Here is a 25,758-nt window from a genome sequence, read left to right on the forward strand (position 1 = left end):
GCAATTTTGGGTACCTGGAGGTGGTGGTTTCATAAACTAAGGAGTTGGATGATTTTTGTACCAACTCCATAGCCCTGCTTGCCACTTTTGGCACAGATCGCCATGTTAAGACGTGGTAATCCATAGCCTCAATGGAACTCAATGGGATGCATATCAATTTTGTTTAGGCAGTCTGTTCACCACACGACTGGCAGCTCCACTGATGTGAATAGAGTTGCAGAGGGTGGCTACAGTGGGCAATAAAAGTACTGATTGCCACCTAAAAGCCTCTATAAATATGACGATTTTAAAAAAGTGACAATAAAAGAAGTGGCACTCTGTTAGCAGATTGTCACTTCTTTATAGAAAGGTCAAGACGACTCTGGTCATAGATCAAGAAAGAGCGCGCTGGCTTCAGGAATAGCGACATAAACCTCAGTGTACTCTGTTTAATGGTATAATAAATGTCAGCGCTTTAAGAATGCGCAGTAATAATACTGTAATAATATAGACCAAGGCCTATTTGACTAACAGTGTACAATACAGTCAAAAACAATTTCACAAGATAACAATGGTAATCCATTCAAAGTTTGCAAAAACTGACTACAGTACAACTGATTTTTTTTTTCACTAAGTACCATGTGCCAAAGCAAGTCTAGGCAAAGCTTGTCACATAAACAGTGCAGGCTGGAAGCACAGCGCATGGGAGCTGGTGATGAGGCCTGCTAGTGTGACATGCCATCCTGGGCTCTTCTTCCCACTGCCCCCCTCTAGCACCCCTCCAGCCATCTCCCCATCCATCATTATGCATCCAGCCTGGTGGTCCTGCGCCCTTCACGGCCCATCACAATCAGCCAGCTCAGGATTCAGGAAACTCTCCCAAACTTATGGGAAACGACACGAACTAGCTCCGCGCTGTGCTGAAGCGCCGCAGCAGCCTACCCAGCTGTTGCTGTAGGCGACAGGCCGTACATACAGTACAAGCACTTACCTCCGTGCACTCGGGGATGTTTACCAGCGCAGCAGGGCATGAGATCACACAGCCACCTCTGCCTCCACCAGGTGGCGCGCCAGCACCTGCCAGAGCAGCAGTCCAGCGGCCCCGCCCCTCCTCAGCATGACCTAATGGCGGTGACACGCGTGACGTGAGGCTAAGGCGGCCCGGTGACGTTCTGGTGCTCTAGTGCGGCTAGTAGGCAAGTCCAGCGTTTCTATATACATAGGAGGAGTGCGTAGCTGGGCATTACTGCTTGTGTGTAGGCTTGCCGTGCGGATTTATATTGGAAGGACTACAAGGCTCAGCATGCACAGCTGCCAGCAGTCTGTTTTCTGGTGCAGTTCTTGGTTCAGTGCTTTAACTAGGAACTTTGCACTCCTAAAATCATCCATAGACATTCCTCATCCTCTTCTGGCTAAGTTTACTTAGAAACTTAAAAAAATAATACAGTACTGTTATTAGCAAATATTTTAAGTCATGGTTGTGTAACCATCACTAGTCTACCTCTGCTCTACTACATTATTCTAGAGACTGCTATTAAAGGTAACCTGTAATGACTTACAAAGAAAAAAAAAAAAGAGATTTATTTACCGGGGCTTCTGCCAGCCCCCTGCAGCCTCTCTGTGCCCGCACCGATCCTTCGGTCCTCACGGCTAAGTTTTGTTATCGCTGACTTGAAAGTTGACGGTCACTGCGCCTAAGCGGCCCTGGCCTCGCTCCTCGTTTGTGCTCCCGTCGCCAGGAGAGTCCGGCGCAGTACGAGAAGACCTCATACTGCACAGGATGCTCCCGGCAAGTGGAACGCGAACAAGGACGTGTGCGGCCATGGGTTACGTAGGTGCAGTGGCTGTCGACTTGCCATTCAGCAATAAAAAAAAGTTAAAAAGAGTGCCACAGTAATTTGGGCTCTGGGAATAGTTGCAAGTAGAATATCAGTAAATACTGATATTTGACTATGAATTAGAGGGTTATTCTGTTAGTGAACTATTTGGTAATTTTTACCTATATTTTACTATGGCCTAACCTAAACTTACTGTCACATGGACGCTGCCGATGCCTAATTGACACCACCCCCTTCCCAGATGAGTCGGAGGAGGATGGCAAGGGAGTGATAAGGGAGTTTTGTAAATGTGGGGGGGGGGGGGGGGAGTTTGACAAGCATTACTTATTTTCAGGAGGCTGCTCCCTATCCCCCATCTGTATGCACTCAGCCATCTTCTTCAGCCAGACACGCAAGTGCCACACTTTCAAGCTCCTGTGGCAGTGGTGCTTCAATATTCTTCAGTGTCAGCACATTTCTCCAGCCAGGGTCTTCCCACCGAAGGTAAGTAATGTCTGTCACTCCCCCATGGCCTACACTATGATCCTCCCATAGGGGGAGGTTCATTTTATATAATTTGTGCTTTTAGTGCTCAGATCCCATTAGTGGGCCAGCTCTGTGTTGTGCACAAAATGCATGCAGTAGTCTAAGGCATACATGTTGCTTAAATCAGTTCAGCATTGGGATAGTGTTTCCAGGCCAGGGGTGTAGCAATAGCCATACCAGCCATTGCATCTGCTATGGGGCCCTGGAGAAGAGGGGGCCTAGATGGTTCTTGATGTGTTCAAGATTAACTTTGCTTTTTTGCTTCATCCTCTTACTTTGTCTCAGTGCTCATGGGCTATACACAGTGTGCATTGCATGAGAATGTAAACTGACCAATCAACTCATAGGGTAGTGGCAGGTGGCATTACTCAAGAGTGCCTAGAGCTAAAGGCCCCATGAAAAGTTTGCTATGGGGCCCCATAATGTATAGCTGCGCCACTGTTCCAGGCCCTTAGGGTCATGTCAAACGGATTACTAAGTCACTAGCAACTAGTTGCTATTTGCTGTGAACTAGTTGATAACAGTAGCAGTAGGGTATTGTACTGTGTTAGCCATCAGTAAAAGCAAGGCGTTATAAATCAGGATGATACCATTTATTGGCTAACTAAAATTTTTTAGTTAGCCAATAAATGGTATAATCCTGATTTATAACTTCCTGCTAGTTGCTAACAGTAGTAGCTGGCTGGTGTAACTGAGCAAACAATTTACTGATATTAAAATGGTGCTGTGACATGCTGACCTGAAGTGAGAGGGCTATGGAGGCTGCCTTATTTATTTTCTTTTAACTTTGTTAGCAGTTTCAAATGAAATATTTCGTTTGAAATGGCTGATGCACTCTAAACCTCTCCCTTGACTGCCTGGTGCGGCCAAAGGAGCAGGTGGCAGGGAGCAGTTATATTTGAAAAAGGAAGACAAAAAAGGAGGAGGGGCGCTCCATAGTGTGTTACCCTGTTTACTCCTCTTCTATGTCGTGCTTCTGAAGCACTACATAGAAGAGGGGTAAACAGGGTAACACACTATGGAGCGCCCCTCCTCTTTTTTTGTTTTCCTTTTTCACGTATGCCATTCAGCCGGGCATTAAACAAACTCTCAAGTGAGTTTAAATTTCCGTTTTTAACTAGTATTTATGTAAAGCACTATAGGTAATGCTAAGCCGCTGCATACCCTTGCGGCAAAACGAGGGGTTTATACCCCCCAAATCCCCTCTGCTAAATCCACGACTTTGTTGGTCGTGGATTTTGCTGCTCATGGAGGCAGAGCTTTGAGCTGCAGCTCTGCCTCCATGCGCGTCAATCCACCGTGGCCCTTCTCTGTGAAGGCAGATTGAGAGGGGCGGGGAGAGGCGGCGATCAGTGGGGATTGACGCGCCAAGAGGCAGAACTACAGCCATAAGCTCTGCCTCTATGAGGAAGCGCTTCCCGGACCTAGCAGAGGGGATTTGGGGGTATAAACCCTTCGTGGGGATGCGGCGGTTTAGCATTACCTATAGTGCTTTACAGAAATACTAATTAAAAACGGGAATTTAGACTCACTTCAGAGTCTCTTTAAAGAGAACCTGAACTGAAAATAAAAAGTCAAAATAACCATACACAGGTCATACTTACCTCCTGTGTAGTCTACTCCTCAATCCCTTTCTCCTCTCCTACGTCCCATTTGTCCACTGTGATCAATGGAATTCTCCATCCTCCATTTTGAAAATGGCCATTACCCCATAACCGCTTCCTGGTCAGCACACTGTTAAACTGTAACATTGCCCATTTGAGCCATAGGGAAGCATGGACATTACCTTGCACATTCAGTTGTAACTGACAGCTGCTGATATATAACTGACAGCAACTGGTATATTTCAGTTCTGACAAAATATTGTCAGAACTGGAAGGGATCATTGTAAGAAGAAAATGGTGAGCTTCTGAGAGGAACTGATGGTGAGGTTAGTATGTAATATTCATTTGCAGCTACATCATGTGTTTATTTTAAATGTTTTTACTCGCTTCAGGTTCCCTTTAAGGAAAAGCTCTAGTGTGTACATCCACCACAGTTCCAGTGACTCCCATTAGACCAGCGCAAGATTGCCCTTCCCAGATGTGTCAGCAGTTATATTTACCTGCTCTGGATGGCTTCTTCTCTTCCTCCACTGGTGACTCTGAACTTCCGACATGACTTCTGGAACCCGATCACATTATATGACACGTGATAAGGATCCAGGAGACTGTGTCAGCGTTACAGCACCGCCTGGTGGTGGAAGAGGGGAGATGGGAGAGACTACCATCACCCCTATTCCACCACTGGGTGCCGCTGTGATGCTTACACTGTCTCCTGGATCCCGATCACTTGTCATATCATGTGAGCGGAACTGAGAAAACATGGGGTTACATCGCCTGCGCAATGGAGGAAGAAGAAGCCGATCCAGCTGTCTGGAGAGGTAAGTATAAAAACTCCCTGCCGCCCACTCTGCATACTCTGCCTATCCTGCCACGGTGAGGAAGGCACACTTCCACAGGAGCAGGAAGAATTCGGCCCAGCAGCCAAAATACATTTTTACTTTATTCGGCTGCTAAAAGGTTAAACCATGCCAGTTGCCTGGCGTACTGTTGATCTTTCATGCATCAGTTCTGCGTGAAAGGCCTTTAGCTGTTAATACCTAGCTGGCAATGCTGATGGCTGATGTCAGTCTGTATTTGTGATGGGCATCATGTGACCGGAGGAGGCGTGACTTCACAGTATTTGCTTCTGTCATTCCAAAACAGGAAGTGTAACCATATTTATTTTTTCAGTGACTTCTGCAGGAAAATAAAAAAGATTACAGATAAGCAAAGGCACAACATCTTCCTGTAACTTTACACTTACTTTATATGTACAAGATTTAAAGACCAAGGCCCATATGCAATTAACTTTTTCTCCTGAGTTTTCTCCTAGGAGATAAATTCTTACCTTCTCTTTAAAATAACTTCTCAAAATTTTGCAATGAAAAAAAGCTTTAAAAAGTTGGTAAAAAAATTACTATCAAAATTATTTTCAGTGTTTTCTTGTTTGCTGGTGGTTTAAAAGTCCTTATATTGACAAGGTAGGAAAATATAATTTAGCAAAAAACTCAGGAGAGCATGTGGGCCCGTGTGTGTAGAAGGGTAGCTGGGACTGGTACTCCCACAACGAATAATGTCTGTTGGCTGCTGCATCCAACTGGCAATGTATAAAAAGCTTTTTAGAAAAAGGGGCAATCCTCTACTTTAGAATTTTTCTTCAGAAATTTTTAATGGTGATTTATAAACAGAGAATAATGAATTCCTCACTGGGATATGTAAAGCGATGCTTGAAAGTTTGTGAACATTTTCTGTATTTTTATATGAATTTGTCCTAAACCATCATTTACTTTTGAAACAAGTCGGAATAAGCGGTTGCAGCTGCACTACTGTGCAGGGCTGGGGAGTCTGTACAAAAATCACCCGACTCCTCAGTTTATGAAAACTCCAACTCCAGGTACCCAAAATGGCTCTAACTCCTCAACTCTGACACCTTAGTCTAATACTTACCAGGGCTGGGGATTTGGTACAAAAATCATCAGACTCCGACTCCCAACTCCTCAGTTTATGAAACCACCAACTCCGACTCCAGGTACCCAAAAATTGCTCAGATTCCGACTCCTCGACTTCAACTCCGACTCCGCAGCCCTGCTACTGTGTCTAGGTCAGGCATGGGCAAACTTGGCCCTCCAGCTGTTAAGGAACTACAAGTTCCACAATGCATTTGCCTTTATGAGTCATGACTGTGGCTGTAAGACTCCTGCAATGCATTGTGGGACTTGTAGTTCCTTAACAGCTGGAGGGCCAAGTTTGCCCATGCCTGGTCTAGGTGCTGGACTAAAAAATGCAGGATCGCGTTCCCAAACTCAGTCGAAGGGTATTATAGATACAGTGCGCACACTGTTTGCAATTAAGGTCTGTATTTACTCCATAATACAATTTCTGACAAACTTCCACGGTCCACCAATTGTTTCAGGGCCATCCTGGGACTTCTTCAAGATATGGTGAACCAAAGCATAAAAAGTTGTTCTGTGTGGAGGAATGAGCTAAAATTGCTCAGTGTCTCTGTTCAGGACTGATCAACAGTTACCACAAACATTTAGGCACACCTAACAGAGAAATGCAAGTCAACAGCAGCACATTTGACTTGCGTAGTGCGAAACTTTGCATGTGTATTTTCTGCAGAAATAAACTTGTATTTATTTAACAAGTTTTTCTTCATCTACTTTTAGGTTTGATAATCTGATAAAGTTGATGAAGCTATAATGTTTTAGGTCACATTTATAGAAAATTTTAAAGGGTTCCCAAACTTTCAAGCACCACTGTATAAATGTCCTGCACTTGACACTGCCACACAGTTGCTGATGCTCGCTATTGGTATTTTGGCACCAGTCAGTTTGTAGAATACCTTCTGTTACCTCAGATTTGAAGTTTCAATTTGCCTTAAAGAGAACCTGAGCCGGTGAAATACTTAAAAAAAAACAACTGATGGGGGGGCTAGCCAGATTAGGTAGAGTGGCTTACCGTTGCTCCCCCCCCCCCCCCATGCATCTTTTTATCTACTAGTTTTGTAAAGCAAAAAAAGACCTGGGGTCACTCACAACGCTGCAGCGTCTCAGCTCTGTGCTCCTCATTGCACAGAGAGGAGGGAGAGAAGGTGGTGATATGCAGGAGTGCTTTTCCTTCAAAGGATTCTCTCCCTCCCCTATTAGGCAACTTACAAGCTGCTGCTGGTAGTTTTGTGGACGGGGAGCAGAGAGCGGCGCTGAGAGGAAAACAGGCATGCCATTTAGAAGGGAAAATGCCTCTGTGTCCCATTTGCCTCCCTAAAATCCACCTTGGGTACACTTTAATTCTCGAGGCTAGGAGGCATGTTCCCTGTCATGGATCGATGGGTAACATGACTGGGCCAAGGCTGACAGACAGACAAGGCCGGTTCGCCCATGAGGCGGGGTGAAACAACTTGCTCAGGCGGCACCTCGAGGGGGAGAAGCACCCGCCTTGCCATGGGTGTGGGGGGCCGCCTAGCTGGAGGGGGTAGCGGGCAGGAAAGGGGTATTGGGTACAGCGGCGGGGAGGGGGGTCGGACCCCCCCTCCCTTACCTGGGTCTCCCGATCTGCGCTCCCCCTCCAGCTGTTAAAGTTCAGCAGCAATAGCTATTAATAAGAGGCAGCGGGTTCCAGCGTGCGTTCCACTGTCGTCACTTCCTGCAATGCCGTCCACTTACAATACAGTGGACGGCATTGCAGGAAGTGATGACAGTGGAACGCACACTGGAATGTGGAAGAGGTGAGTCATCCCCGCCCGCTGCCTGGTATTAATACGCTGCTGCTGAACTTTAAAAGCTGGAGGGGGAGCGCAGATCGGGGGACCCAGGTAAGGGAGGGGGGGGGGGGTCTGATCCCCCTCCCCGCCACTGTGCCCAATACCCCCTTCCTGCCCGCTACCCCCTCCAGCTCGGCGCCCCCCACCCACGGCTGGGGGACGGGCAGCGATTTCTCAAAAGGTTGCCTCAGGCGGCAAAATGTCTAGAAACGGCCCTGCAGACACATCATTAATCTGCAGGATAGTGATGAGTTATGTTGCCTGTGAGGGAAGGAGCGGTGCAGGAGTGATGTCATAAAACGGGCTTCGTAAATGGAGATGCTCTCGGCCATCAGTCGGCTGAAGTGATCCGCCAGGCAGATAAGCTGCTGGCCAAGTGCCTGAGAGGGGTCAGGGGCTGTGATAAACACGCTGGATCCTCAGCAGAGGCAGTCGCTATTGACCGAGTTTCATCTCACATGTGTACAGTGCTTTTTACTTAATAGGCCTTTGTGTATCGAACCCTTGGGCATTTATGTATTTACATTTATATTCAGGAGTGGCACATAGTGCAGGAGGCACAAGTTAGGCAGCTCCGCCCGAATGCCATACAGTAAAAAACAGCATTAACTGCTGAGACATTCTACAAGTCATAAGCCATACACACTTGTTGCCCATAACAATCATCAAGGTCTCAGCTAAAAATTTTTTTACATGTGACTTTAAAATGAGTTGCAGGAGTCTAATCTGTATGGGTAACGGTGCCTGTTCTGTCTTCTGGTAAATATGTCCCGCGGCTTTTGCTTCTTTCCTAGACAAACGGTCACAAAGAATAGATTTGGGCCCCTCTGCCTGCTGGCTAAACAACAGGCTTCAGTGAGCAGATTTGGCTTTTGCCCAACTCTGCAGAATAACCGACCGACTTCCTCGGTACTCAGCAGAGATCAGCTTTTGTACGTAGAATTTACTTCTAACTAGGCCTGAACGATTTTAGGAAAAAAATGAATTGAGCGATTTCTGTCTGAAATTGCGATTTCGATTCAATTCACGATTATTTCAAATTTATCTTTGTTCCCCCTCTGTGCCTGTTTGTTCCCCCTGTCTCTCTCTGTGCCCCCTTTTGCCTCTTTATGGATCCTCTGGTTCTCTCTCTTGCCCCCTTTGTGTCTCTGTGTCTCTCTGTGCCTCCTCTGTGTCTATGCCCCCTCTGTGTCTCTCTGTGCCTCCTCTGTCCCCAAAGCTGCATCAGTTCTGGACATAGCTTCAAGCATGAGTCCAGCGATCCCCATCTATCCACTTCGCCTCCTGCAGGCTCTAATGCACGGAATACTTCCTGTATGTCAAGTGACATATAGGAACCTAGGAACCTGGAGTTTTGCCAAGCACAAGAGCCGGCGATAGAGGACGGACAGCGTTGGACTTGTGCAGAAGGTATGTCCAATGCTGCGGGCCACACGCACCGGGACTTTATGGAAGTTTGAAGCCACTTCTTCAAACTTCCCAATTTGGAAATGTGATCGCGATAATTGCCGCTTTAACGATTCCGAAATTGTGATCTTGGTGATCACGATTTCGGTTTAAATTCGATTTATCTTTCAGGCCTACTTCTAACTTTGTTTTGATAAAAATGCCTATTCATTGAAAGTCTTCAATCACATTTTTGATATTAGAGATGGAGTTGGGTATGTGATATGTACATAGGGGGCTGTAGACACATTTATGTGAGTGTTTAAAGGGACACTGAAGAGAGAGGTATATGGAGGCTGCCATGATTATTTCCTTTAAGAAATACCAGTTGCCTGGCAGCCCTGCTAATCCTCTGCCTCAAATACTATTAGCCATAGCCCCTGAACAAGCATGCAGCAGATCAGGTGTTTCAGACTTTAAAGTCAGATCTGACAAGACTAGCTGCATGCTTGTTTCTGGTGTTATTCAGATACTACTGCAGAGAAATAGACCAGCAGGACTGCCAGGCAACTGGTATTGCTTAAAAGGAAATAAACATGGCAGCCTCCATATACCTCTCTCTTCAGTTCCCCTTTAAAGGTGGCCATACACTTACATATTTGCAGCAGATTCGACCATCAGATACATTTCTGTCAGATGCTTGTCAGGTCGAATCTGACAGGAATCTGTCTGATGTGTGCCACACACTAGGAACAGATTTCCAATAGATTTCAAAATCGGAAATCGTTCTAAATGCATTATTTGACCATTAGATCTAATGCAACCCTCTGGGCCATTAATCTGCTGCCAGCAGCAGATCGACCAAGATTTTCCATCCAGTCAGATAGATCAGATCGATGGAAATCGGCTGCAAATCGATCCATCGATAGATTTGATAGATTTGATTGATCGATGGCTGAAATCGACCAGTGTATGGGCCCCTTAAGGCAAGAATTGAAAAGGAAAGAAGTAGCCAATCAGATCCCAATATGAAAAGCACAGAGGCAGTTGTTTATAAGATAAGACTATCTGTATTGCTTATCAGCCGCCAGTCATTATCAGTCCCTAGCAGTATAGACTGTCCAGACTGTGTAGATAGTTGTTGTATAAGATAATGCAGAATCAGAAACAGAATTACTCTCCCCTGTAAAAAGGATTATATACAGTGAAAATGTCAATTTGATTGCTAAAAAATGAATAGATAATATTTGGGATATGTCTCTGGGAGCGTAGATATACCGTAGCAAATGGATCATATTCATTGACTTCTTTTCACACTGGAATATCCATATGCACAACAGTTTGTGTGTTTATAGACAGCAACAAAAGTTCTACTAATGTTCTTTACAATAGGAAATCTTAGTTTACAGAAAATGTCAGGATTTTGCTTAAAGGGAACCTGAAGTGACCTAAAATATGCATTTCTAAACTTACCTGGGCTCCCTCCAGCACCCCATAGTCTGTGAGGTCCCTCGGCATTCTCTGGGACCCCTCAGGTCGCCCGCTGGCGGCTCCGTTACCCACGCGACCTGTCCAGGAGTCATGCACATGCGCAGCCCGTCCACATGACTGCCTTCATTGCCTAGAGCGGTCGAGGCTCGAGGAACCCCCAGGTAAGTTCAGAAATGCATTTTTTAGGTCTGTTCCGGTTCCCTTTAAAGGGACTTGAACTGATAATAAATCTGTAGTATGGGGTGCTTATACTTACCTGTCTATTGGTTTGGTTAGGGTCCTTTCCATTGCGCTGCTTCAACCACCGTTCATGACTCCATCTTGTGCATGAGCAGCTCTTCTCAAGTATGCATGCCCAGAACCCTCCCACCTGCTGTGCAACAGCCAGACAGGAGTGCGACATACAGGGAGCCTGAATGGTTAGAGCATGCACCGCTCTGTGGGACTAGCTCCTGTTGGAGACATGTACAAGGGTCGGAACACAATGGAGGGGACCACAGCTAAACTGAAGGATAGGTAAGTATAATCAACCCCATACTACACAAGCTGGCAACAAATGTATCCTCAGTTCAAGTTCCCCTTAAGCCAGTCAGTTGCATAAAGGTGTTACCTGACAAGTACCTAACCATGCATCCTGTTGTTAGCAAATGTGGTGTGGTGATGAAAGATCCTTACACAGCTCTATTTCTACAGTGCCAAATGTGGGACAGGTTTAAAAGCGATATGGCAATGGCCCTGAGAGTTGGCGCAAAGTACAGGTACAATTTTGGATTGTTGAAGCAGATGCACATAAGTTGGCTTTTGCCCCGCCCAAATATTGTGAATAGGAAGATTGTAGCCTATATTAATTAATTTTACATGCACCAGTAACTAACTGATGAGTTTTATACATACAGTAAATTATGTTGTTTCTTAAAATGACTCTATTACCAGGTCAGAAACACATCACTGGCCAAAAATCACTAAACCCACATAACAAACCCTTCCTATTATTGTGGTAAAGGGGATGTAGCCACCTAAAATGATACTGTTCATGTACAGCCAGTCTTCACAGGTTGGAATATTGTCCTGGAAGTTCAGGAGAGTTGCAACAATCAATACAGACCAAACCATAAAAAATTACAGCTTAATTAGCCCATTAAAGGGAACCAGAGGCCCCAGAAAGAAGATTTTATACATACCTGGGGCTTCCTCCAGCCCCATATGCACGGATCGCTCCCACGCCGCCCTCCTCCGCTTCCTGTATCCGGCGGTACCGGGTCCCGTAGTTTCGGCCAGTCGACGGCAGCACGCGGACAGTTGTCCGCATCACAGGGGCTCCCAGCATACCCGTACGCGTGCAGCTGCATACTGCGCAGCCGCACGTGTAAGGGTATGGAGGGAGCTCCTGCTCATGCGGACATTTGGCCGCGTCCGCCGGAAGTGACGGGACCCGGTACCGGCGATCCAGGAAGCGGAGGATGGCGGCGTGGGAGCTATGCAGGCTTATGGGGCTGGAAGAAGCCCCAGGTATGTATAAAATATTTTTTTCTTTTTACGATTCCGGCGTCTCTGATTCCCTTTAACTACTTCACCACTGAGGGTTTTTACACCTTTCAGTGCTCCTCCCATTCATTTGCTCATAACTTTATCACTATTTATCACAACAAAATAATCTATATCTTGTTTTTTTCGCCACTAATTAGACTTTCTTTGGGTGGTACATTTTGCTTGGAATTATTTTATTCCAAATGCATTTTAACGGGAATAATACGAAAAAATTGAAAAAATTTATTATCTCTCAGTTTTCCGCCATGATAGTTTCAAAGGAAAACGTTCCACTGTGGATATAAACCACACATTTTATTTGCCCTTGTGTCCCGGTTTTTGCAATGTTTAAAATGTTACAATGTATGGTGACAATATTTTATTTGGAAATAAATGTGTATTTTTTCTGTTTTGCGTCCATCACTAATTACGAGCCCATATATATGCAAAAATTACAGTAATATACCCTCAAGACATACATATTTAAAAAAAAGTTCTGTCCCTAAGTTAACTATTTATGATATGTATTTATTTTCTAATATGCAATTGTTCTATGGTAGAGTGGGGGATGTAAGGGGTTAATTTGAATGGTATATGTATGTGTTTTTATTTAAAAAAATGTATGTAGGTGTCATTTTTCTATTTGGCCACAACCAAGATGCCCCCACACTTTTTCTTCCTGTACGTAGTGTCAGTACGCTAACAGGATGTAACACGTGTATGCGTTACTTAGTTTTTTACAATGACCGCAGGCATCTCATTGATGCCGGGGATCATTGACATCTGGACTTACAACAATGAATGACTACTGCTTTCCCATTCATTGTTGTATGAAATAAAATAAAGCAATAGTCCCTTACTTTGAGGCAAGAAACACACTCAGATCAGTGGACTAGTTTACACTTGAATGTGTTTTTTTCCCATGCAGAACAAAAACTGACAGCAATGCAGCACTATGTGCATTTTCTCTATCGATTACATGGGCTTCTGTGAAAAAGGTGCTTGTTTTCCCACCTACAAGCACAAGGCGTGCAGCACAGAAAAACGGGCAAAGAAAACTGAGAAACAAGTGTGCTCCTTACCAAAATGATTTATAGCTATATTGCTGCATGTTCTATGACTCAAAGAGCAAATTCAGCCTAAATTACACATTTAATCGTTAGTGTTCTGTTGTAAAGTTATAACAACCTTACCAGGGCTTTGCCTTCCATATCTCTCCCCTAGCCCTGTGTCTACCATCATGTAACCAGCATGTAGCCCATAGCATAAGTGACAGCAACATAGGAAAAGAGGAACATACAGTGCATTTTATTTTGGGCAAAATGTGCATTTCACATTTATGTTTACACATGTATTTAGCAATAGTTCTGCATTGTGATCTATTCATAGCCGAGGAGGGATCGGGACTTGATCCTTTGGATGACACATTGGGGTCGGGGGGGGTCTAGTTGGATATGTCATGGCTACTAAGCAGCTAAGTGCGTATGCTGTATGTGAGATATCCTACTTTAAAAATATATTTTTAATTCTGTTCAACCCGTCCAATGACATTAACTAGTCATACCCTGTGCAATGAGATGATTGTTTTGCTGATATTAGGGAAGATTCAATACATTTTGGTAAAGTTGATGTGTATGGTCACCACGGCGCAATTTTAAGCATTCTTAAACAAGTACTCCACGCAAATGGCACAATTCACATTGCCTAGGTAATGCATGCATTGCTAGCAATGAACAATTACAATTCTTGCGTACCACCAGGCCCAGATTTACATCACAGGAGCCTATAGGCACAGATGTCCTGGCACCCTAGACTTGGCCCTCCTTAAACCTATTAACCCCCGCCGAGCTGCACCACAAGTGACCTGGCTGGCCCAGCTGTCACTTCTCCTTTACTCCCTTTACATGTCATAGGTAGCTACAGGTGTCCCTTTGCATTAGGTAGCCAGAAGTGCTCTCAGTATTAACCACTTGAGGACCTAGGGCTTTCTACCCCTTAAAGAGAATCTGTATTGTTAAAATCGCACAAAAGTAAACATACCAGTGCGTTAGGGGACATCTCCTATTATCCTCTGTCACAATTTCGCCGCTCCTCGCCGCATTAAAAGTGGTTAAAAACAGTTTTAAAAAGTTTGTTTATAAACAAATAAAATGGCCACCAAAACAGGAAGTAGATTGATGTACAGTATGTCCACACATAGAAAATACATCCATACACAAGCAGGCTGTATACACCCTTTCTTTTGAATCTCAAGAGATCATTTGTGTGTTTCTTTCCCCCTGCAGCTATATTCCACTGAAGTGTAAGGCTGTTTCTTCCTGCAGAGTGCAGACAGCTGTGCCTGTATGTAATTCCTCAGTATGTGAAAGCCCAGCCAGCTCAGAGGATGATTTATCCAGCTTGTAAAAGATAATAGAACAGAGAGAAGCTGCACTAATCTAAATATCACACAGGCAGTGTGCAGAGAGGGGCCTGGATGGGGGAGTTCATAGCAGAACCACAACACTGAAGAACTTGGCAGCCTTCCAGACACAGGCCTGACAAGTCTGACAAGAGAGAGATAAGTTGATTTATTACAGAGATGGTGATAGTAGAACGTGCTGCAGTAAGCCAGAACACATTAGAATAGCTTTTGGAACTTGTAGGATGATAAAAAACAGGATGCAATTTTTGTTACGGAGTCTCTTTAAGGACCGGCCACTTTTTTTCCATTCAGACCACTGCAGCTTTCACGGTTTATTGCTCGCTCATACAACCTACCACCTAAATGAATTTTGGCTCCTTTTCTTGTCACTAATAAAGCTTTCTTTTGGTGCTATTTGATTGCTCCTGTGATTTTTACTTTTTATTATATTCAGCAAAAAAGACATGATTTTTGAGTTCATAGAAGATTTTATTTTTTGTCACAAGTTAGTGGAAAATGACACTTTGTGAAAAAAAACAATAAAAATCATTTTTCCGCTAACTTTTGACAAAAAATAAAATCTTCTATGAACTTACCATACTCCTAACGGAATACCTTGGGGTGTCTTCTTTCTAAAATGGGGTCATTTGTGGGGTTCCTATACTGCCCTGGCATTTTAGGGGCCCTAAACCGCGAGGAGTAGTCTGGAAATCAAATTCCGCAAAATGACCTGTGAAATCCTAAAGGTACTCATTGGACTTTGGGCCCTTTAGCGCAGTTAGGGTGCAAAAAAGTGCCACACGTGGTATCGCCGTACTCGGGAGAAGTAGTACAATGTGTTTTGGGGTGTATTTTTACACATACCCATGCTGGGTGGGAGAAATAACTCTGTAAATGGACAATTGTGTGTAAAAAAATCAAAAGATTGTCATTTACAGAGGTATTTCTCCCACCCAGCATGGGTATGTGTAAAAATACACCCCAAAACACATTATACTACTTCTACCGAGTACGACGATACCACATGTGTGGCACTTTTTTGCACCCTAACTGCGCTAAGGGGCCCAGAGTCCAATGAGTACCTTTAGGCTTTACAGGGGTGCTCACAATTTAGCACCCCGCCCACTTGCCAGGACAGTTAACAAACCCCACAAATGACCCCATTTTGGAAAGAATACACAACAAGGTATTCCATGAGGGTAATGGTGAGGTCATTGAAAATTTTATTTTTTGACACAAGTAAACGGAAAATGACACTTTGTTAAAAAAAAAAATAAAAAAAAAATTCTGCTAACTTGTGACAAAAACTAAAATCTTTTATGAACTCACCGTGCACCTCACATAATACTTTAGGGTGTCCTCTTTCCAAAATGGGGTCATTTGTGGAGTCTGTCCTGGCATTTTAGGGTCTCTGCAATCATTACATGTATGGCCAGTATTAGGAGTTTCTGCTATACTCCTTATATTGGGTGTACAAGTAATGCACTCTGGGCTGAAAGGAAAAATGAACGGCAAACATACCTTGCTCCACATCAATGGCAGATCTTCCTCCACATCAATGGCAGTGATAACCTCAGGAGAGAGACACCCCGTGCCACCCTGCACTCAGGGTGAGCCACCAACTTATGTGACTGGGCCTCAGAACTTTAGTATACAGCATTATGCCTGTAGGATACAGCAATATGCCTGCCAATAGAGATGACTCTGTGTGGCATTAAAGCATTATCATAGGCCCAAATCACATATAAACCGGGGGTGTCCACACTCAAGGGAAATTCAAACATGCCGTCTTATATCGCCAACCCAGGACAGATCAGCAATATCAAGCATGGAAACCGATCCTTCTTCCCACTTTTATGCTTACCTGTTTTTTTGGTTTTCAAGCTCACCTCTCCTCCACGTGGGACAATGTGCGAAAGACCACTGAGTGTGTGCCTACTCCTATGTCTGGAGTTCCCTAGGTTCTAATAGTGTACCTGCTCGTGGTACCTCTCAAAGCACTCCCCTATGCATAGGCCAGGCTGGTCAGGACAGCGGGGACAATAAAAAGTGGTGTCATTCCTTCTCCCAGTCCTGCTGCAGACACGACAACGTTTTCTTCGGATGCGTTGACCTGGGGTACCTGGAATCTGATAGGCGTAATGCCTACCATGCAGTCGGCTAGTTGCATCTGGGGGGGGGGCCCTGGCACCTCCTGGATACAGGATGTCCAGAATGATCTGTTCCTGAAATTGGAGGAAAGATCCAGTTCTCCCAGCCTTACTGTAGAGAACAAAGCTGTTGTAAACTGCCAATTAAATCAGATAAAAAGACACTTTCTTATACCAGCGTCTTGTTTTCCGGGTAATTAAATAGGGCGCTAACCTCTGGTCATTGAAGTCCACCCCTCCCATGTTGACATTATATTCGTGGACGACAAGGGGCTTTTCAATGACCTTAGTTGCCCGTTGAATTTGGACTGTCGTGTCTGTGTGAATGGTGGACAGAAAGTAAACGTCCCTCTTGTCCTTCCATTTCACCGCGAGCAGGTCTTCAGTACGCAAGGCGGCCCTCTGCCCCCGTTGAAGTCTGGTGGTAATGAGCCGTTGGGGGAAGCCCTGGCGACTAGGCCGCGCAGTGCCACAGCATCGGATTCCTTCTAACTTTAAGTGCTGAAAGAGGGCCACACTTGTGTAATAATTGTCCACAAAAAGATGGTACCCCTTCTGGAACAAGGGTGACACCAAGTCCCACACAACCTTTCCACTGCTCCCCAAGTAGTCAGGGCATCCGACCGGCTCCAATTTTGAGTCTTTTCCCTCATAGACCCTAAAACGACATGTATAGCCTGTGGCCCTTTCACAGAGCTTATACAGTTTCACCCCATACCGGGCGCGCTTGCTTGGGATGTACTGTTTGATGCCAAGGCGCCCGGTAAAGCGTAAGAGGGACTCGTCTACGCAGATGTTCTGTTCAGGGATATAAGCATCTGCAAATGTTGAGGACAGGTGGTCTATGAGGGGCCGAATTTTGTGGAGCCGGTCATAAGCAGGGTCTCCCCTTTCATGACAGGTTTTGTCGTCGTTGAAGTGCAGGAAGCGCAGGATGGACTCAAATCGTGTCCTGGACATGGCAGCAGGGTACAAGGGAACATGATGTACTGGGTTCGTAGACCAATACGCCCGCAATACATTTTGTTTCATTAGTCCCAAGTGAAGGATAAAGGCCAAAAAGATTTTAATGTCGGAAACTTGGACTGGTTTCCACCCGAAAGGCTGGGCATACATGCTCTCCGGGTGCTCGGTGATGAATTGTGTGGCTTTACGGTTGGTCTCAACCACAATTAAGTCCAAGAGAACCTGGGTGATGAACAGCTGCAAAAAGTCTAGGGCCGTTCCTAGATGAGCTGTCGCCACCTGGACTCCAGACTGGGCGGTGAAAGGGGGGCACTACGGGTGCGGCGGAATCAGGGGATTGCCAATCTGGTTGTGCCAGCACCTCTGGGAGTCTATGGGTACTACGGGCCCGTCTTCTTCTTGGTGGCTGCGACGGGGGTACTACTGCACTTGCCACCGTACCAGTTTCAACTTCCATGCTGACGCTCACCACTTCGCCAGGGTCTACAGAAGTACTGGTACCAAGTCCAGGAGATGCTGCGCTGCTGGTGCCTGCCTCACCAAGTAAACTATCAACAGCGCTAGCACCACCCTGCTGCCCTTGAGGCGGATCCTGCGCCACCTGCGGTCTAACGACTTGGGGTCTGGTACGCCTGGCTCTAGCCGGGACCATAGCCTCGTCATCACTTTCGGTCAGGGAACCACTGCTTTCTACAGGTTCAAATTCGGACCCGGAAGATTCGACGGATGATTCTTCCCAAAAGAACTCATCCGACTGGTCCATGTACCTGTATACCTCGTCATCGGAAAGCCCCCTTCTTGCCATTTTGGATTGCTAAATTTATGGGGTTTTCCTCCGAGACTACCCAGAAAAAAAGAGCACCTACCTAGCAAAAAGGGAGTATTTGAGAGGTATTGGGGTTGGTGGGAAGTGGGGTCTCAGAGGCAATCAAACAATCACGGGACAATCAAATACAATTACAGCACAATCGACTCCAATCACAGCACAATCAAATCTGATGCACTCGGAAGGTGATGGGGGGGGGGGGGGGGGGTGGGATTGGGTGTGGCGGGAAGTGGGGTCTCAGGCAATCAAACAATCACGGGGCAATCGAAGCCGATCACGGGACAATCAAATACAATTACAGCACAATCGAATCCAATCACAGCCCAATCAAATCTGATGCACTCGGAAGGTGATGGGGGGAGGGTGGGATTGGGTGTGGCGGGAAGTGGGGTCTCAGGCAATAAAACAATCACGGGGCAATCGAAGTCGATCACGGGACAATCAAATACAATTACAGCACAATCGAATCCAATCACAGCCCAATCAAATCTGATGCACTCGGAAGGTGATGGGGGGAGGGTGGGATTGGGTGTGGCGGGAAGTGGGGTCTCAGGCAATCAAACAATCACGGGGCAATCGAAGTCGATCACGGGACAATCAAATACAATTACAGCACAATCGAATCCAATCACAGCCCAATCAAATCTGATGCACTCGGAAGGTGATGGGGGGAGGGTGGGATTGGGTGTGGCGGGAAGTGGGGTCTCAGGCAATCAAACAATCACGGGGCAATCGAAGTCGATCACGGGACAATCAAATACAATTACAGCACAATCGAATCCAATCACAGCCCAATCAAATCTGATGCACTCGGAAGGTGATGGGGGGAGGGTGGGATTGGGTGTGGCGGGAAGTGGGGTCTCAGGCAATCAAACAATCACGGGGCAATCGAAGTCGATCACGGGACAATCAAATACAATTACAGCACAATCGACTCCAATCACAGCACAAGCAAATCTGATGCACTCGGAAGGTGGTGGGGGGGAGGGTGGGGTTGGGTGTGGTGGGGGGGGGGGGGGGGAAGTGGGGTCTCAGGCAATCAAACAATCACGGGACAATCGAAGCAGATCACGGGACAATCAAATACAATCGCAGCACAATCAAATACAAGCGCAGCACAATCGAATACAAGCGCAGCACAGTCAAATACAATGCACTTGGACGGTGATTAGGGGGGGGTCTGAGGGCGATTTGAGGGGGTGGGGGGTTGATCAGGAGCCTGCACGGGGCAGACTGAGTCCTGATCTGATGAGAGGCAGACACAGGGGGTTACTGATCGCAGATCAGTTAGTGATCGCTGGGGAGGACAGATGTAAACAAAGAGCAGGGGATGTAATCAGAAGGGGGGTATGAGGGCAATCGAGGGCCTGGGCAGGTGATCGGTTACCCCCGCGGGGCAGTTAGGGTCTGCTCTGATGGGTGGGGGTGCTGAGGGGTGATGGACCGGTGATAGACAGGTGATCAGAGGGGGATCAGAGGGGGATCAGGGGGTAAGGTAGCTGTATACAGATGTATACAGTATACAGGGGGGTAGTCTGGGATGGGGTCTGGGGGTGATCTAAAGGTAGGGGGGGGGGATCAGGGGTGACTAGGAGGCAGTTAGGGACCTAAACTAAGGGGCAGCGTCGCTAGTTAGTGGCAGGTGTGGGGGGGGGGGGGGGTTTGCAAGGGTGCTAGGCAGGGGTCTGCTGGGGTGATCAGGGGGGGTATGAGGCCTGGGGTGGGTGATCAGGGGGGCTGTTAGGCAAAAAAACGCTGTGTGTGCTCTACTTACAAAGTGCTTCCTCCTCGCTAGTGGTCTCTGCAACAATGAGACCACGAGGCGAGGAGGAAGCACGTATAAGGCACTTTGTTTACCTAACAAAGTGCCTTATACATCCTGATTGGCTGATCATGAGGATTCCTCCGCTCGCCGGCTCTGCTAAGTGGCCGGCGAGCAGAGGCAAAATGCCGGGCTTCCGACTCCCAGCGGAGGATCGCGTCACGGATGACGCGATCGCTCCGCCCATGCCCCTACAAGGACCGCCGCCATTTGTCAATACGGCGGTCCTTGCGGGGTCCACTTCCCGGCCGCCAATTGTATATACGGCGGTCGGGAAGTGGTTAAGTAGCTAGTGGCGTCCCCACTGAAGGGAGATCTCAGCAGTTGAATGTCGAGAGCTGGGTGAGAAACCTCTCATTTATGCTCTACTCTGCATAGGGAGGGAGGCATTAGGAGAGGGGTGTGAGCAGCCTTTTCATCACCAGGTGCCTGTAGGCACGTGCCTACAGTGCCTTATGCTAAACCCGGCCCTGCGTACTGCACTTTACACTAGCAATGTGCGTTACACAAGTAGCATAATGCACACATTGCAAGCAACATGTGCTTTACCTCAATAACGCGAGTTGCAATGTTTGTGCAACTAGCGGTACATACAATGAGCAGAACTCTTAGCTAATTTCAGTCTCACTGTTGCAGGTGCTGGCTTTGTGCTGCTTAATACAGTACAAAAATATGCAACTGTAGAACGCATGCCATTTACATCAGTCAGCATCAACTGAGAGAACAGGGTAAGTCCCATAGGCAAAGCCAGGGGGGGGGGGGGGTTACAGCTGCCCAGAATCCCCCCTCAGATCAGGGCCGGGGCAGTGTCTGGGGACAGGCACAAGTTGAGACACCAGATTATCTGCATGCATTTCACAGCACTGCCCCTTTCTTTCCCTGCTAGAAATGACTTTACATGTAGCACCAGCATGTTTACAGAGCATGGAGCAGCAGTGTGTGTACAGAGCATGGAGCAGCTGTGGGGAACCTAACAGAGTCAGGTATGAGCACAGCCCTGTGCCCTGCTGGGTGAATACTTCACTTTCCCCATCATTACCAATGTCGGCTGTCCTCATTATTATCTGTATCCAAACTGCTCCTGATTGATCCCGTTGTCTATCGAGAGCAGAACGAACATGTCGGAAATAATCGCCAGATCCTGTCAGTCGGGCAGGAAATTGCATTTCGTGTACCCAACGTGATGTCCTACCATATTATACTATATTGTGGGTGGCTGAGGCAGACCTTTCAGGAATCCCCCCCCCCTTTAAAATCCTGGGTTTGCCCCTGAGTCCGATCAATATTCTCTTGGTATTTCATTAACATCAATGAAGAGTTTCATAGACTTTAACCTCCTAGCGTTAAGGATGAGCCTGACCCGTCCTAAAAAAATAGCTACTATCGTTAAGTAATTGGTAGTACTCATCTGGAGCAATGCTGGCGTGCTGGATCCCTCGCCAGCTTCCCTGTTTTTTTGGGGGTTTTTGATAAAAAAAATTTAAAAGTGCTTTTTTGATATTGTAGACATGCTTGCAGGCAGCTTGCAAGACCGCAACTTGCAATCAGTCCGCAAAAATGCTTACAATATAAAGAAACGCGTAAAAAAAATAGTACTGCTTTTGGTACAAAAATTGCAGGGAAATTAAACGCCGGGGAGGTTAATAGATTGTCTAGTGTCTCTGTTTTCGTAAAAATGGCATAGCGTGTGCTGACTATTTACCTAAAAACATGGAACAGTCATATACTCTGTAACACCCTTTGCAGTTGGATAAGCACAACATGAACAAAGCTACTTTCCCAACCTCCTGAAAGCAGGTCTCTAAATAACTGATGAGTCATTATCCTGCTTCTCCTCTCTAGTAATCAATGTAGCTGAAATGAAATTGAATATGCATTGTTTTACTGTGCAGTCCCAGAATAGGGCATTGACATTTGAGGTTGCAATATTTACTCAAACATGCATACTTACCTATTTGAAATCTTCCTTTCTTCTTGGCTCTGCACCCTTATCTTCACATTGCCACGGAAGTGCCTGATCTAGGTGTGCCGATGTGCCTCACCCCTTCCCCGCATGATCGTGTTTTTGGCCTGCCCACTACACCCACTTAATTGCATGTCTGTTGTCTGCATTAGTACAGAAGACAGGTTAGAAGTGCCTGATAGCTTGGCAGTCTTAGGCTGTCTGTGTGTGTGCCATGCTCACTGATGCACAGAGATGTGCTGGGCATGGAGGAGGCCTGAGGTGACTGGAGGGTGGACAGTAGGGGGGAGTAGCTCAGTTAGGCTTCTTAGATGTAGCATTACTATTGGATTTTTTTTAATGTGGTGTTACTTCCGCTTTAATAGCATGCTGCGGTGCTGTAGAGGCTGACTAACTGACTGACTCACGGTTCCACCCTCCATAGACGTGTTATGGCAGACTGTGCAAGGATTTGATATCAAAACAAGATCAAGTACTTTTACTGCCCATATGCAAAAATATTTGTTTAGTTAGCATATTAAGGGATCAGTACAGGTAGTCCCCGACTTACAAATGACCCGCGGTTACAAACGGCCTGAAAATATAATAATAATTCCATAGGAACAAGTGAAAAATAATTATTGTCAAAAAGACATTTTTGAGAAAATCAATTTAAAAAAATTCAAAGAAAAATGTTTTTTAAATTTGCTAAAATAATGTTTTGCTGCAGTTCACTGAAGGCACAGGGGAAAAGAGGTGGCACAGTGAGGGACTCTAAAGGCACAGGGGAACATACAGGAGGCAGAGGGGACAGAGATGGTGCAGTGTTACGACTTATGGACACATTCAGGTTACGAAAGAACCTATAGTCTATATCTCGTTCATTAACCATGGACTATCTTTATTCCATTTTTATGCTTAGATGGAGCTTGGCTCGACGCCTTATTCTATGGATAGCATATACATCATTATACAGCCATGCCATGAACTAGCAAGCAACATATATATCTGTGGAGGAATACAATACTGAGTGAATGGTTGAGTAGTCCACACACACACAAACACACTCGATATACTTGTAGTTCCCCTACGAGATGATTTCCCTTACCCGTTACAGATTAGTACATTTATATGTGAAAGCAGAACAGATTTAAGAAAGGATGGAATATATCTCTAGAAGCTTATGCTGAACATGTTACCATAGTTGTACATGGGTTGACTAATTGATTGCAGGCAGATATAATCACTTTGATGAAAACAGCCTTAAATCTGTTGAAAACAGCCTTAAATCTATTGCTTTCCTTTAAATTGGTCAGTAACTGTTAATCAATTTCTGAGACTAGACCAACTGAGGAAGGCTTCCCATGTGTTGGAGAATATTTACTGCGTCAGGTTGGTGGTTTTGTACTGCATGGAACAGAACGTCAGCAGACAGAGATGAGAATGTCTACTGGTTTGATCAGAATTGTTTTAAAAGTCAGTCACAACCCCAAAACAATTAGACTAATCCATGCAGATTATGGATCATTTGGTGTAATCATTAAGGGAGTTTATTATGTGTATGACCATCATAACACTTGCCTATTCTACGCCATTAACCTTTTGTGCTACCAGTACATACTAAGTAAATAGCTATGATATTAAAGATTAGTACTGGCATATGTATAAATATACATTATCCAAAAAGAACGAGGAAGAAAGACAACTAGGAGCTTTCTTCCGCATTACAAAACCTTGCACCATTGAATCTGCCATCAGTCATTTCCCAGTCCTGTATCTGTATTGTAGAACTGTGTATTTTTGCAATCTTAGTGCTCATCAACACTCTCATCTCTGGAAATACAATTAAATAATGTAAAAGTATGCTAAAGACTGTACTATTGTACTGCAGCATTCATGATGATGTCATCTTGTATCACAACACATCACAATAGTATATAAAGAGTTAAAACTCTTTTATTTCTAGTTAAGCACGCCATAGCGATGATATGCTAAGTCATATATTTAAAAAAGCTAAGTCTAAATAATGTAGAGCTTATTGGAATAACTGCCATAGCAGGGGAGGACTGGGACCTTTTGGCCTGGGGGGACAACACAAACTAGAGGCCCGTTTCACGGCATCCCCAGCCCAAAGCCATATCTTTCTTGTGTGCAAATCTTCAAATTGTGATGACTAACAGCCCCAGCCACACACACACACACAAACACACTATGTACCTGATGCCTAACCCCATTTCTCCGCACAATCTACCTGTCTGTGTAGGATGCCTAACCTTAAAGGAGTTATCAGGCTTTTTTTTTAATGAAAATAAGAGCTACTTACCCAGGGCTCGTCCAGCCCCAAGCTCCCATCATGTCCCTTGCCGCAGCTCTGCAGTCAGCTGTTCGCTGCCGCTGCCTCCCAGCCCCCGGCAATGACGTCAGGCCAACTGCGCCTGTGCGAGCGGCGCTGTCAATCACCGCCACATGGACCAGAGCGTACTGTGCAGACGCAGAACTACTGCGCCTGCGCAGTACACTCCGGTCCACGTGGCGGTGATTGACAGTGCTGCTCGCACAGGCGCAGTACAGGCCGACATCCAGGTCGGACTGGTGCCATCGCCGGGGACTGGGAGGCAGCGGCAGCGAATGGCTGACTGCAGAGCTGCGGCGAGGGACATGCTGGGAGCCTGGGGCTGGAGGAAGCCCTGGGTAAGTATCACTTATTTCATTAAAAATGCCTGATAACTCCTTTAAACAACCCCCCCCCCCCACACACACACACACACACACACAAACCTACCTACCTGGTGATTCCTAACCCCACTTTTGCCCACCCACCATACAAACTACTTGTCTGACACCTACTCCCCCCCCCCCCCCCTCCAACTACCTGTTTGACAGTGCCTAACTGCCTGCCTCCCCCCTCCCCTGCCGCCAATCACACCACAAGAAGAAAAAACGTTCCCCCTCAGGCCAGGGTCAGAATGGGGATGATTATCACACAAGAAAAAACTCAGAGGGCACTGGCCTGGGCAGAGAATTGAATTTGACAGCAGTAGCAGGCAGGCAGCAAAGTGTGAGTAACTCAGTGACAAGAAGGGAGAAGTACAGAAACAAAATTTATAAAAACCACCTTCTCCTCTGGCAACCTGGACCCGACCTCCTCTATCCTCCTGTCTCCTCAGTCCTACACCTCCTCCTCCTCTACAGCAGCAAGCAGCTGTAGGTGGCATCTCCGACTCCCAGCCCCCAGAGTGTCCGACTCCTCCAGCCAGGACAGCCAGCCAGCCACTCGTAGCCGCAGCTCCAGGCCCCCAGCCCCCCCCAGCACAGAAAGCTGAAGAGTGAGACAGCTCACTCCGACGACACCTCAGGCACAGCAGCACAGGGGAGGACTGTGTCCGACTCCTCCAGCCAGCCACTCGTAGCCACAGCTCCAGGCCCCCAGCACAGAAAGCTGAAGAGTGAGACAGCTCACTCCGATGACACCGCAGGCACAGCAGCACGTTGCGGGCGGCAATGGCTTCTGGCAGGGGGCGGAGTCAAGCAGGGTCAACCCACCTGGCCGGAGAGG

General features: G+C 46.2%; 1 protein-coding gene across 12 annotated transcripts in view; it reads right to left on the bottom strand.

Annotated features, from left to right (window-relative positions):
* ZBTB38 (zinc finger and BTB domain containing 38) overlaps positions 1-25,758 on the bottom strand; it is a 135,535-nt gene that overhangs the window by 22,482 nt on the left and 87,295 nt on the right. For 9 of the 12 annotated variants that reach the window (XM_068280489.1, XM_068280487.1, XM_068280486.1 and 6 more), the window contains one exon: positions 4,984-5,122. The exons of 1 other annotated variant lie outside the window; for it this stretch is intronic. The gene's annotated coding sequence lies outside the window, so the exon portion shown is untranslated. Of the gene's footprint in view, positions 1-970; positions 1,030-4,983; positions 5,123-22,211; positions 22,263-25,758 lie in introns of those variants that run through there. 2 more of the 12 variants (XM_068280493.1, XM_068280498.1) reach the window with 2 other exon arrangements.

The sequence above is a fragment of the Hyperolius riggenbachi genome, chromosome 4, assembly GCF_040937935.1.
Source record: "Hyperolius riggenbachi isolate aHypRig1 chromosome 4, aHypRig1.pri, whole genome shotgun sequence".
Lineage (NCBI taxonomy): Eukaryota > Metazoa > Chordata > Amphibia > Anura > Hyperoliidae > Hyperolius > Hyperolius riggenbachi.